Source organism: Schistocerca serialis, chromosome 9 (genome assembly GCF_023864345.2).
Source record: "Schistocerca serialis cubense isolate TAMUIC-IGC-003099 chromosome 9, iqSchSeri2.2, whole genome shotgun sequence".
NCBI classification, from domain to species: domain Eukaryota; kingdom Metazoa; phylum Arthropoda; class Insecta; order Orthoptera; family Acrididae; genus Schistocerca; species Schistocerca serialis.
In genome coordinates this window covers 458,182,314-458,197,753 of record NC_064646.1, presented here as the reverse complement: position 1 = coordinate 458,197,753, position 15,440 = coordinate 458,182,314, and the positions used below count along the sequence as shown (strand labels likewise).

General features: G+C 43.5%; 1 long non-coding RNA gene across 1 annotated transcript; it reads left to right on the top strand.

The window, feature by feature from the left end:
* The first annotated feature begins 7,085 nt into the window (after positions 1-7,085).
* LOC126418855 (uncharacterized) lies at positions 7,086-7,578 on the top strand. The gene is made up of 3 exons (XR_007575901.1): positions 7,086-7,131; positions 7,252-7,322; positions 7,467-7,578. It is a non-coding gene; the product is annotated as an uncharacterized LOC126418855 (long non-coding RNA).
* The last annotated feature ends 7,862 nt before the right edge of the window (positions 7,579-15,440 follow it).

The following is a 15,440-nucleotide window of genomic DNA, read 5'->3' as shown; positions in this document are numbered from 1 at the left end:
TGTGTCAGAGACAGCAAAGGACTTGGAAGAGCAGTTGAATGGAATGGACAGTGTCTTGAAAGGAGGATATAAGATGAACATCAACAAAAGCAAAACGAGGATAATGGAATGTAGTCGAATTAAGTTTGGCGGTGTTGAGGGTATTTAGATTAGTAAATGAGACACTTAAAGTAGTAAAGGAGTTTTGCTATTTGGGGAGCAAAATAACTGATGATGGTCGAAGTAGAGAGGATATAAAATGTAGACTGGCATTTGAAGGAAAGCGTTTCTGAAGAAAAGAAAATTGTTAACATCGAGTATTGATTTAAGTGTTAGGGAGTCGTTTCTGAAAGTATTTGTATGGAGTGTAGCCATGTGTGGAAGTGAAACATGGACGATAAATAGTTTAGACAAGAAGAGAATAGAAGCTTTCGAAATGTGGTGCTACAGAAGAATGCTGAAGATTAGATGGGTAGATCACATAAGTAATGAGGAGGTGTTGAAGAGGATTGGGGAGAAGTTTGTGGCACAACTTGACTAGAAGAAGGGATCGGTTGGTAGGACATGTTCTGAGGCATCAAGGGAGCACCAATTTAGTATTGGAGGGCAGCGTGGAGGGTAAAAATCGTAGAGGGAGACCAAGAGATGAATACACGAAGCAGATTCAGAAGGATGTAGGTTGCAGTAGGTACTGGGAGATGAAGAAGCTTGCACAGGATAGAGTAGCATGGAGAGCTGCATCAAACCAGTCTCAGGACTGAAGACCACAACAACAACAACAACAACAACAACAAGAGTTGCCACTAGGTCGCCACTTTCCGCTTAATTGTGGAACCCAATTTCTGTTGTTGCGCCTGTATATACAATAAAATCCTAAATATAGCCACTCAGTCAGTCACATAGTACAAATGTCTTTATTCCAACCAAGCGAAGTAGATTCAGAATAAGTTGCTTAAAAGATAACCGTCCTTTGAACAGCAAGAGACTTTCATCTATACAAAGCTTGTTACGTGGACGAAATGAATTGTTTAACGTCTTACGAACTTAGTCAATTGTCCTCATTTTAAATAGACCGTCGCCTCCAGTACTCGCAGTACCACTGAAGTGTAGCATTCCCAGAAGTTGGCAAAAATGGTCTCGTGACATAATTTCGCTGAAAACTGGTGTGGACCAATAATCACTTAATTTTAACTTCTTAACTTGCTCCATTAGAAGACAAATAGCAAAAAACAATACATTTTCTCAAATCCAGTGGCTTTCCACTTTACACCTGAGAAAATACTACAGAATCTGTGAATACTCGACTGTCAAACGTAAAAATGATTTGTTTCGTCTGCGATAAACTGCAACAGTTTTTCAGACATAAATATCACAAGAATAAAAGACTGCTTGTGGCAGTATCTACTTGACATTTGTGTCCTGAACTCGATCATCAAAGTAATGGTTTAACGGCTGCAAACTGGTTTCTTTCCAGTCAGACGTGTCACTTAAGCGAGTTCTCTTCCGAACCGTTTAAACGTCATTTTCTGATCACTCGGATTCAGATGAACTGCTGACTGTAATACTTGCGTTCCACTTTGATGTGAAGGGCTGAGGACTACAGCTTCGAGATTTTGTTGAAGACTCACAACTACTAGACTAGCAACATCAGACAATTAACACTCACAGTCGCTCCTTGTGAGCATATCCAGAATCTCTTTACCTGTGCAACCACGGCGGCATGAAATTTCTCCCATAGGAAACAAAAAATGTGACGAAAACACGGGAAGCGATATAGAATCCGGCAAAGAGGGAACAAAGCAACAAACATATACGCACTCTAGAACTATGCAGTCACACCACTGAACAGCTACTGGAAAAGCAGGGCGGAAAGACAGCTCTGCTTGTGTACTCGTCTGTCTCGCTCAGGTAGATGTGACGCAGCGTGCCTAAAATAGTTCCCTAGCGGTGGAAAGTCCGATGGCACGGCACCCGTCAACACGTGCCCTAGGATTTCACCCGGAACAAGTCCCGCCCATTCACCCCCTTCCATGCCTATCCGTAGTGTAAGGCCCTCCCCTAAGCAGGCGCCGGTTCCGCAAGCTGGAAGCTACATCAAAGTTGCTATCGTCACAGTCCAACACATGTTAGGCTGCGATGAAATTCAGTAATGATAAGAAATTTAAGTTTTTCTGGATAGTCGTATAATATGAATGTGTTTTATTAAAGAAAAAAAATATTTATAGAGAATTGAAAGCATCGCCAGCAATAGAAAACAAAATATAACTAATTCACTTATTATAATACGTTCATTTGAGGAAAACAGCAGAGCAAACATACAATGCGAAAACAATGGTCTTGAATCTGTTAAGCCGGGTTCACACAGACAACAAAAGTATCGCCACTGCTAATGGCGAACTTCAGTTACTTTGTAGTTGCATGTGTGAACGCCTCGTTTTCGGTGGCGCCATTTAAGAAGCGCAACTTTTGTCACGCCACAAAAAGTTGAACTAGGCTCTACTTTGTTGCGCCATTTTGCCTTCTCCACAATCGAATAACGTCATTCGATTGCTACCTCGCGGCTGGATTCAAACCTTTCTAGTGCGTATTGGTTCGCAGATAGAGCTTTTGTTTGTGCGTTTGCTATTAATATGTCGAAAACGTGGTCAACAGCGACAATGATGAGCTTCTTGGAGGTGTATCAAGAACAAGAACGCATTTGGAACCGCAAAAGCGAATCATAGAAAGACAGAAATTTGAGAGATGCTGGATTAATTGAAATAGTAAACAGTATGCGTGAATGTGTACCTGGAATTGATGTAGCTACAACAAAATTAAAAATTCGAAGCATTCGAAATGCTTACATGAATTAATATAAAAAAAGTACTGAAATCACTTAAGAGTGGTGCGTCTACAGATGGTATTTATAAACCCAGCCTTGCTTGGTTTGAAGTTGCAGACCGGTTCTTAAAACATGTAATCGAGACTAGAGAGACGAGAAACGCTTTGGTAAGTAATATTTTACATTTATTATGTTTCCAAAACATCTTATTTAGTAATATGTACAGCCTTTTAATCAGCTGAGACAAGTGTAGCCATTTTGCAAACTGCGCAATTACGAAGAATTTGTGGCGTCCTGTGTGAACGGTAGTTCACAGCGCCGCTCCAGAATGACTTGACTTTGTGGCGATACTTTCGTTGCGCGTGTGAACCCGGCTTTACGTCCGTAGTAAAGCCACGGATTCAGTCGAATAACTCTACTGTCTAAAATCAACGTTATACAGAAAGAAGTCAAAGTCGTTTTGTTTATGTAGGCCCTCATAGTAGCTCACGAAAATTAAAGAATATAGGAATGCGGTAAAGTAGATATGCCTAATGAAAGCAGTAAGATATTTTCTTATCACATATTTCGTTAGTATTTGCATGGGTAATGAGAATTTTAACTCGTAAATTCTTCCAATGCCATCCTTGCGCATTAAAACGAGATTATAAAGAATTGTGGCTGTTTCTGTGTGATTAGTGTGCAACATGCTGCTGCAAACGTTTCTGGAAAATAATCTGTCGTTATTCTCTGTCCTGTCTGTTTTTAACCAACAGAGTTATTAATTTCGTAAATGTAATTCAAACCATTTTAAAAAAATGATGATGTGTATGTTTGTCACAGAGCAGTTATGGAGGAAATAAATGCTGCAGTGCTTCACGGCTGTAAGACGTCCTTCATGCTGTGCTACTTCTTGTTCCACCTCTAAAACTTTTCAGCAAAACTGTTCTTGCTAGATCGATCCAAGCTGTTTTTTCGTGTTATTCACTGAACAAAGTAATTTTGATGCTCTTTGGAAGTACAGTGAACATTGGTGCTTGTTTCACATATATTGTCTAGGTTCTGAAACTGAAGTGTCAAGTATACTGTGGTTCCACTTTCTCCAAGCAAATTATTCTTTGAGGGTAGGTTTTTCCATTTTTAGTTTTGGGTGCTCTTTCTCGAATTGAAGCATGTTTCTTCGTAGGCTGTTCATCTGAATACTGAGTTCTCATATTTAAAGAATTCGGTGCTAAATTGTTTTCTCTTACGTTACAAAAAAGTGCACAATTGGTCTCAGCTCTGCCAGGTATCTCCACAGCAAACAGGTCTTCTAATTATCTGACAAAATTTAACATCTAACAAGATATAATTTTCAGACTTTCTGGAGTCAATGTTAAATTAATGTCTGTTTGCATAAGCTTTAAAAATTGATTTCAAGGCACAATTGTTGTAGTGGACTGGCCAGACAGCCAATCCACTATGACCGGTAGCCGAAAGGCACGCGTTTAAGCTCACGCAGGCTGGCGTGAGGTGGTGGTGGTGGTGGTTGTTGGGATGTTTAAGGGGGACTAAACAGCTAAGGTCATCAGTCCCCCATTCCAAAAACAGGCGAGACATAAAGTCGCGGAGCAGATAAAACCCCAAGGGGAAGGAGACACCCCCCCCAGGCACTAAAGAACACAAATTAGGCAACGAACACTACAGAAAAGAAGAGTACAGACGAACATCAGACAGAAAGAAATAGAAGAAAAGAAGATGGCCGGAGACTGGTTTACTGACCACAAGAACAAAAAAAAAAGGGGAAAGAGTCAACCATCCGACGACACACCAAAACAGCAACAAATATTGAGAGACGCGAGGACAAAAGACACAGAAAGGGAAAGGTGCAGGACCCCCCTAAATGGAACCATAAAAAGGACTACCACGGATAAAACGTAAAACATTGTCAGTCATGGAGGCATCGTCGCATAAAATCAAAGGCAAAGTGCCCGGGATATTAAAAGACTGCCGGAGGGTGCGCAGTCGAGGACACTCCAATAAAATGTGGGCGACCGTCAGCCGGGACGCACACCGACACAGGGGGGGATCCTCCTGACGCAAAAGATGGCCGTGCGTCAGGTAGGTATGGCCGATGCGCAGCCGACACAAGAGTACAGAGTCCCTGCGAGAAGGCCGCAGGGAGGAGCGCCACACATCGGTCGTCTCCTTGACAGCCCGCAGTTTATTAGGCGCTGTCATGCCACGCCACTCAACAAACCACATCCCAAGCACCTTACGGCGCAACACCAGCTGCTGATCGCGAGCCGTAAGGCCGATCTCCAAAGCTGGGGCGTCGATCGCCCCTTTGGCCAGCCTGTCAACACATTCGTTCCCCGGGATGCCAACGTGACCTGGCGTCCAAACAAATACCACCGAACGACCAGAGCGGGTAATGGTGGAAACAGACTCCCGAATAGAGGACACCAGGGGAGAAGAGGGATAGCAGCAGTCGATGGCCTTGAGGCTGCTCAGGGAGTCACTGCAGATGACGATGGACCTACCTGAGCAGGAACGCATATGCTCAAGAGCGCGCAATATGGCCACCAGCTCTGCAGTAAAAATACTGCAGCCAGCCGGCAAGGAGCGCTGTTCAACATGGGCAGCGTGAGCAAAAGCGTAGGCAGTGCGACCATCAACCAGGGAACCATCAGTGTAGACAGGCTCACAGCCCGGAAATGAGGCGAGGAGCGCAACAAAACGGCGACGGAGGGCCACAGGCGGAACCGAGTCCTTGGGTCCCTATGCCAAGTCCAGACGGACGGACGAACGGACGGCCAGGGCAAACACCAGGGAGGCGTAGGTGCTGGCGTGAGGTCTGGAACATTACAAGGAAATGAGAACTTAGAAAAACGGACGCAGTTGCTGTAATACTTAACTTTAATCCATAATTGTAGAACATCGCTCTTGATGATACAGAATTATAATCTCAATATAAACTGGTAATGGCGCCTTGCTAGGTCGTAGCAAATGACGTAGCTGAAGGCTATGCTAACTATCGTCTCGGCAAATGAGAGCGTATTTGTCAGTGTAGCATCGCTAGCAAAGTCGGCTTACAACTGGGGCGAGTGCTAGGAAGTCCCTGCCGTGTGGCGGCGCTCGGTCTCCAATCACTGACAGTGGCGACACGCGGGTCCGACGTATACTAGCGGACCGCGGCCGATTTAAAGGCTACCACCTAGCAAGTGTGGTGTCTGGCGGTGACCCCACAATTGTGAAATTATAATAGATTTAATGTGCTGGAAAAGCTTTTGAACTGTACGTTTGTAGTTCACCACAATATGAGTAAAGAAGCACTTTATAAAATAAATAAAATAAATAAAAAAAATGTTATTTTAAATATGTTAATTATTCTATCTGTATGATGGTGATTGTGATTGCAATTATATTTGCTTATCTGGAACGTGGACGTTTAATTATTCGGTATCAGACGCTTGACAATGGCTTTTTCGTAAAGGCAATGTTACTCGTAGTTGACCGTGAAATAAAACTGAATAATCGGACTTCGTAATTAAATCGTTTCCAAAGACTGCTGCGGTAGGTGCGGACTCATAATCTAAATCTCAATATTACAATAATTTGCCAGCCATGCCAATACGTCGTACAGAGGTGATTGTCTACTAAACATAAAAAAAGTTACACAGCTAGTTAAATCAGATATATTCAATGAATAAGCCTACAGTTCATAATCCTACTTACTTTTATAAATATAATTCTTTACAGAATCGAGTGCCTAGTGTGGTTGTAACTCGCAGTATTCTTCTATAACATGAAATATGGCGGTGTGCCAGACAATAAAATAAAATACGTGCTTCTCGCACCACTTCAACCAGAGCTCTCTCTTTCTTAATCAAACATAAGAGTAACGTAATTGTGCTTTTGTTTTATCAGCGACACAGCGCTGCAGTTGTGTGCCATAGGCTTTATTTATTTAATTAATATTTCGCGTTTCCGCGGAAACTCACGCTCGGCATGCAAATGTGCCTTTATATTGCCCCCTGAATTGCGAGGCGAAAGGACACACCTACAGGCGAGCAATTCACCTAAAGGCACAAGAAAATCTAAGTTATCTACAACTATTTACATGACTTACATTACACATTATATACAAAATTTGAATGACGCGGGTGCGCCGTAAAAGTTCTTATGTTGGCAGATAGAGTGCGCGCATGCGCAGAAGCGTCTGTGTAACTGCGGCACTGCCGTTATATCGTACAGTTAGATCACGCGGCACAGTATTGCAGATCATATTGTTCGTGTGCGCGCGTTTTTCAGTCGTTGTACAAAGAAAATATTCAACCAAGATTACATATGAAGACTACATTCTATGACAGGTAACTTAGTTTTAAATTTACAATATTTCTTATAACACAATACAACTTAGATTGTTGAATGTTCTTAGTTACATAGTATTGTTTTGAAATACTTCAAAGAAAAATGTCTGTATTTTTCAGGTGCGTTGACCTATACACATCGTGTCGTTATTACAGTTCATATTCATCTGCTGCACAATAATTTTTTACAGGTTAGTATCGTCGTGGTAAAGTTTTTTGATCACAGTAACATCGTTGTATAACAACGTGATTAATACATAAGCGTGTCCATTTCTCATTTCCATTATAGTCGTAGTGATGCAGTTCATTGTGACTAAAAGCATTGCTTATTACAGATCAGACGTGACCCGTCGAGTAATTGGTCCACGTGCAGTTCGTTTTTTACATTCCGTGGAAGCTTGGTTGCAGAACCTCGGACGGCACATAGCTGGCGTCGATCCTTGGACAGTCCAGGTAAGAGTGTCCGTCACATTTCGAGAACATTTCATTCCCTGAAGTTCCAACCAAAATTCTTCCACCCGTCGTGTTGTTTTCTGGACAGGCACTTTGTGTCCATTTAATCCAGTTAACATCTTGAAGTTGGGTACTGTAGTAATATCACTAGACGATACACCAATTACGCACTTCACATTTTCAGTTTTTTGCTAAATATAGCTCACCTAAATGTTCGTAGTTACTTATCAAAGAAATCGTTCATCGCGTTCACATAGATACGCTGCATAATGAATGGCATTAACAGTTTCTTTCACATAGGTTTCCGCGTAGTTGCAGAGTTAGTAATGTTCGTTAATGTCCGTGAACAGTGGTTCACTATGCAATGTCTTTTTGGCACTCGTTTTGTTCAAATTTTTACATAGTAACAGTTACACTATACATCAGTTAAAAAAATAAGTAATTATACATACACACGTCACATATTTTCTTAGCATAAACATAATATAGTTGCACATAAACATGTTTACATCATCATTACATCGCTATAGGTTATTACATTGTGTCACATTTGATTACATGAATTGCAGATATTTACATCCTCTTTAGCGGTTTTGCTGGGATATTATCGATGTTTTTTGTGATGTCATCTGAAATTAAGATAGGTTAGACACAACATTCATTACATCAGTAGGCAAGACCAGGCGTTTTCACTACTCAATAAATATTCAAAATAGTAAGAGAGAGAAAATGTTCGATTCCTTGCGTTTTGTGCGTGTGTGTAGAGTGTCTGTGTGGCCTTGACTACTGATAGATGCTTTTCGTGTTGAGAGATGTGCGTCTAATCTATTTCTCAAAGTAAAAGATCGCTTCACAGATGACGTCTGTCAGTTCGTCAGGTGTCACACCAAGTCAGTGGTACCTTCAGTAACAAATGTTCCGTGAAAAATTAATATGTCATCCACTGCTACGTAATCATAAATTTTACTTTAATATTCCGTCTTTCAGGTGGAGGCGCGCGCTGAAAGAAGAGTTCTTCTGTCTTCAACTGCGTCACTGGAACCGCTGAAATGAAAATTTCTATACTACTTATTATCTGTGTTGTAACAACAGAGTTTTTCGAGTTGCTTAGCAATATTTTGATGGGTATGACTTTGACATTATTCAGCATGAAATGCTCTAAGATCTCGGTGTGCGTATAGCCCAATAATTTTGTTAGTTCTAGGATGTTGTAACAGATACGCACCAGGATGCGGTATGTTAATAATTATATAAGGTCCTTCATATAGCAGACGCCACTTAGCGTTGCGTCGTTTGAGTGCTACAGATTTATGATGAGTACGAAGTAGTACAAGCATTCCTACCTCGAATTTTTGTTTTCTTTTTATTATGTTTCTGTGATGTTTGTTTCGTATTTGTGCGTGATGTGTCAATGTAGTCAATACTTCTTTTATTTTCTGTTCAGGTGTGATTTCCTTGTCTGACAACTTAGGTAATGGTTCTATCCACTGATCGTTCTGTTTGCAATTGAACATGATCTCGTTAGGTGTGTAATTCGTATCGTAAATATTTAAGTTATTGTGTACGTCTTCGAAAAGACTTAGGTAGGACACCCAATTAGTATGTTTTGATGAAATATAGGTCCTCATGAAACGGTTTAATTCTCGGAAAAGTCTCTCAGTCGCGTTACATTGTGGACTAAACCTCGAAATAAATATACTTTTAATGTTATTGTCCTTCAAGAAATTTCTCCATTTGTACCCAGAGTAGTATGCTGCATTATCTGATAGAATTGCTTTAGGTTTTCCCACGTGCGTCAGGTAATCACTTGAGAATCTTCGTATTATAGCATTTGCAGTGGCGGATTTTAAAGCATAAAGTTTTACATGTTTAGAAAATATATCGTAAAAAGCTAAGATATATTTGACGCCTCCAGAGCTTGCTGGATGCGGTCCACTGATGTCAGTACACAGAATTTCCAGGGGTTTACTGGGTAAAATAGAATGTAAATCTATTTTTGTGGATAAATTCTGAGGTTTTGATTTTTGACATATGACACATGTTTTTAGTTCCCTGTAAATTTTTCTTCTCATATTGCTAAAATAACAGTATGTGCTGAGCTTTGCCAAACACTTTTTTGTCCCATAATGACCCCAAACTAAGTGTGTGTGCCAAATTAGATTACGTTCAGACTCTTTGGGAATGCATACACACCAGTTAGTAGCATTTGGATGTCGGCGGTAAAATAACACATCATTGTGTAACTTGTAATACTTAGTCAAAGGATGATTGTGTTTTTCTACCAGTAATGTTATTATCTTATACCAGTGCGGATCAGATTTTTGTAATTCAGCCATGTTTCTGCACATATCAATATAATATTGGTGATACTGCTTGTCTTGCATTAAGAGAATCCTGTAGTCATTTATATTTTCTAAGTCACTGTTGGTATCATTCATACCTTGTGGAAGTCTAGACAAAGTGTCTGCAATGGTGTTGTCCTTACCTCTTATGTACTTAATTTCAAAAGAGTAGTTCTGAAGTGTAACTGCCCATCGTGATAGTCTAGGATGTACAAGTTTACAAGTTAACAAAAATGTCAGGGCCTGGTGATCGGTGTAAATTACCGTATGTTTTCCAAATAAATAATAATTGAATTTCTTGAATGCCCATACTATGGAAAGTGTTTCTAACTCAGTAGTGGAGTATGTACGCTCACATTCAGTTAGAGTGCGACTCGCAAACCCAATAATTCTTATCTGTTCCTCCTCTTTATTCTTTACAACTTGAAATAAGCAACAGCCCAAGCCAGTACGTGAAGCGTCACAAGTCATACAAAAATCTAAATTGAAATCTGGATGGCTCAATATGTTAGCATTCACTAAAGCATGTTTAATTGTATTAAAGTCATTCTGGCACTGTTCCGACCAGATCCAAACTTGATTCTTTCTGAGTAGATTTAGCAGATGTTTACTGTTCAAAAGTGGTTGTGGCAAAAAACGTCTGAAAAATGAACATAGCCCAAGGAATGATTTTAACTGCTTTTTAGTTCGAGGGCTAGGAAAGTTTCTGATAGCATCTAATTTACTGGGATCTGGACGTATGCCCTGTGAATTAATGATATGTCCTAAATACTTTATCTCACTGCAACCAAACTTTGATTTTCTTAGGTTGGCTGTGACTCCAGCTTGTGCAAATTTTTCTAAAATTCCTTGAAGAGTGTTAACGTGTTCATTCCAAGATTGTGTAGCTATCAGTATATCATCTACATAGTGTGTGACTGTCTCAACTAAATCGTCGCCAAGCACGGTATCCAGGGCTGTAATGAATACCCCAGAGCTGACATTCAGTCCGAAGGGTAGAACACAAAACTGATAGGTTCGCCCCCCGAACATAAATGCAGTATATTTCCGAGAATCAGGAGTGATACCCACCTGCCAAAACGAATTAGCGAGATCTATTGTGGAAAAATATTTTGCATCTAGAAATTTCTGTAATTGCTCTTCTAAATTTTCAGGTTTTGTGTGAACCGGTAAAATTATTTCATTAATAGCTCGTGCGTCTAACACTAACCTAATGGTTCCATTTGATTTTTTGACAACAAGTAGAGGACTACAATAAGGTGAGGTGGATGGTTCAATGACCTTCCAGTCTAACATTTGTTTTAATTCTTGCCACACAGCAGGTCGTTGAGATAACGGTACGTTATATGTCTTATGGTAGAAGATCTTGTGAGGCTTAACTTCAATCTTGTACACATACGTGTTGATAACACCTAATCGTTTGGTAAAAACTTGTAAATATTTGGATAACACTTCCTGTAGTTTTATACGTTCATGTACACTGAGAGCTGTAGCTTCACTTATCTTATGATCAAGCAATGTTTTCAAGTCCATTAGCTCTGTGTCAGATGAGTGTGTTTGCATGTCTTGAATGTCATTGTCAAGTACTAACTGAACCTTGTACCCTGTACAGTGTTTGTCATGCTTTAGAGTTCTCCTGTCCAAATCAATAATAATTACACTGCCTTTATCATTTAAAATACATTTACCTTTGGAGAAGTCTATAATGCAGTCCTTCTCGCTCATAATATCTATTCCTAATATGCAATTTGTCACAAGGTTTTGTACAACCAGGAATGGCCATTGTACGGTTCCATTACCTATTTTAACGTTTACAAAAACTTGCTTCGTAACCCTACATGACTTATTACCTAGTGCAGTAGTTATTTTACAGTTTTGGGCAGGAAACTCAGGCACAGGTTCCAATTCACACATCTTTTTATAGAAATTAAAAGACAAAACGCTCACAGCTGCACCTGTATCTAGGATAATAGTAGTTGGAATCCCACCTACTACACCAGTAGTAGATGCTAAAACAATTTCATTTGTGTTTAAACGACATTGTGTACTGTCTTGTAAACGTTCATCTGATATATTGTTATTGTGGTTGTATCTTATAAATAAAACAGGTAGTTTTTGTTTAGAATTACTCGGCATATCATTATTCTGTTGTTCAAGTGTGGTGTCAAATAACTGATTAACATTGAAGTCGCCCCCCAAGAATTCTTCAGCCACGAGCTGGGGCAAAGTAGTGACTGTTTCTAGTTTGTTGGATTATCATTTGTACTAGGTACTGACACAGATTGAGGTTGTGCATCAGGTGTGGTGGTGGTGGTGGTTGTTGGATGTTTAAGGGGGACTAAACAGCGAAGGTCATCAGTCCCCCATTCCAAAATCAGGCGAGCCCAAAATCGACGGAGCATGTAAAAACCAAAGGGGGAGGAGACGTCCCCCCAGGCGCTAAAAGAACACAAATGCAGCAACAAACACTACAGACAAGAACAGGACAGAGGAACACCAGACATAAAGAAACAGAAGAAAGGAGGATGGCCGGAGACTGGTTGACTGACCATGAGAAAAAAAAGGGAAAGAGTCAACCATCTGACGGCACACCAGAACAGCAACAGACACAAGGACATAAGACACAGAAAGGGAACGGCGCAGGACCTCCCTAAATCAAACCATAAAAACGACTACTACGGATAAAATGTAAAACATTGTCAGCCATGGAGGCATCGTCGGATAAAACCAAAGCCAAAGTGCCCGGGAGATTAAAAGATTGCCGGAGTGTGCGCAGTCGAGGACACTCCAGCAAAATGTGGCCGACCGTCAGCCGGGACCCACACTGACACAAGGGGGGATCCTCCTGACGTAACAGATGGCCGTGCGTCAGGGAGGTATGGCCGATGCGCAACCGACACAGGACTACCGAGTCCCTGCGAGAAGCTCGCAGGGAGGAACGCCACACATCGGTCGTCCCCTTGACAGCCCGTAGTTTATTCGGGGCTGTCACGCCACGCCACTCAGCAGCCCACATCCCAAGTACCTTACGGCGCAACACCAGCTGCTGGTCGCGAGCCGTAAGGCCGATCTCCAAAGCTGGGGCGTCTATCGCCCCTTTGGCCAGCCTGTCAACACGTTCGTTCCCTGGGATGCCAATGTGACCTGGCGTCCAAACAAAAACCACCGAACGACCAGAGTGGGTAATGGTGGAAACAGACTCCCGAATAGAGGACACCAGAGGAGAAGAGGGATAGCAGCGGTCGATGGCCTGGAGGCTGCTCAGGGAGTCACTGCAGATGACTACGGACGCATCTGAGCAGGAACGCATATGCTCAAGAGCTCGCAAGATGGCCACCAGCTCTGCAGTAAAAATACTGCAGCCAGCCGGCAAGGAGCGTTGCTCAACATGGGCAGCGTGAGCAAAAGCGTAGGCAGTGCGACCATCAACCAGGGAACCATCAGTGTAGACAGGCTCACAGCCCGGAAATGAGTTGAGGAGCGCAAGAAAACGGCGACGGAGGGCCACAGGCGGAACCGAGTCCTTAGGTCCCTGTGCCAAATCCAGATGGACGGACGGCCGGGACAAACACCAGGGAGGCGTAGGTGTATGGACCCGGATGGGAGGCAGAAGAGGGAATGACCCCAGTTCTGACAGCAGGGACTGGACACGGACAGCTATGGAAAGCCCAGACCGAGGTCGCCGTTCGGGCAGGTGGTGGACCAAGGCAGGGAAAAGCAGGCGACGATTGGGATGGCCTGGCGAGCAATGTACGTGGACAGCATAGTCGGCGAGCAGACGATGGCGGCGAATCCGCAGCGGGGGAACCCCGGCCTCCACCAGTAGACTATCCACGGGGCTGGTGCGAAAAGCGCCAGTTGCAAGCCGAACCCCACAGTGATGTATGGGGTCTAACAACTTCAACACTGAGGGTGACGCAGACCCATAGGCCAGGCTCCCATAATCAAGCCGGGACTGCACAAGGGCTCTATACAATTGCAGTAGCGTGCAGCGATCTGCACCCCAAGACGTGTGGCTAAGGCAGCGGAGGGCGTTGAGGTGCCGCCAGCATTTTTGCTTCAGCCGAGTAACATGAGGAACCCATGTGAGCCGGGCATCAAACACGAGTCCCAAGAAGCGGCAAGTGTCCACCACTTCAAGCAGGTGGCCGTCGAGGTAAAGGTCAGGATGAGGGTGGACCGTCCGACGCCTGCAGAAGTGCATAACCCGAGTCTTGGCAGCAGAGAACTGAAAACCATGAGCCAGAGCCCATGATGCTGCCTTGCGAACGGCGACTTGCAACCTGCGTTCGGCGACTCCCGTAGTCGTGGAGCTAAATGAGATGGTGGTGGTGGTGGTTGTTGGGATGTTTAAGGGGGACTAAACAGCGAAGGTCATCAGTCCCCCATTCCAAAATCAGGCGAGAAGGTAAAAACCAAAGGGGGAGGAGACGTCCCCCCAGGCGCTAAAAGAACACAAATGCAGCAACAAACACTACAAACAAGAACAGGACAGAGGCACACCAGACCGAAAGAAACAGAAGAAAGGAAGATGGCCGGAGACTGGTTGACTGACCACGAGAACAAAAATGGGAAAGAGTCAACCATCTCACGGCACACCAGAACAGCAACAGACACAAGGACAAAAGACACAGAAAGGGAAAGGTGCAGGACCTCCCTAAATCGAACCATAAAACGGACTACCACGGATAAAATTTAAAACGTCATCAGCCCTGGAGGCATCGTCAGATAAAACCAAAGCCAAAGTGCCCGGGAGATTAAAAGATTGCCGGAGTGTGCGCAGTCGAGGACACTCCAGCAAAATGTGGCCGACCGTCAGCCGGGACCCACACTGACACAGGGGGGGATCCTCCTGACGCAAGAGATGGCCGTGCGTCAGGTACGTATGGCCGATGCGCAGCCGACACAGGACTACCGAGTCCCTGCGAGAAGCCCGCAGGGAGGAACGCCACACATCGGTCGTCTCCTTGACAGCCCGCAGTTTATTCGGGGCTGTCATGCCACGCCACTCAGCAGCCCACATCCCAAGTACCTTACGGCGCAACACCAGCTGCTGGTCGCGAGCCGTAAGGCCGATCTCCAAAGCTGGGGCGTCTATCGCCCCTTTGGCCAGCCTGTCTACACGTTCGTTCCCTGGGATGCCAACATGACCGGGCGTCCAAACCAGGACCACTGAACCACCAGAACGGGCAATGGCGGAAACAGCCTCCTGAATGGAGGACACCAGAGGAGAGGAGGGATAGCAGCGGTCGATGGCCTGAAGGCTGCTCAGGGAGTCACTGCAGATGACAACGGACCTACCTGAGCAGAAACGCATGTGCTCAAGAGCGCGCAAGATGGCCACCAGCTCTGCAGTAAAAATACTGCAGCCAGCCGGCAAGGAGCGTTGCTCAACATGGTCAGAGTGAGCAAAGGCGTAGGCAGTGCGACCATCAACCAGGGAACCATCAGTGTAGACAGTCTCACAGTCCGAAAATGAGGCGAGGAGAGCAAGAAAACGGCGACGGAGGGCCA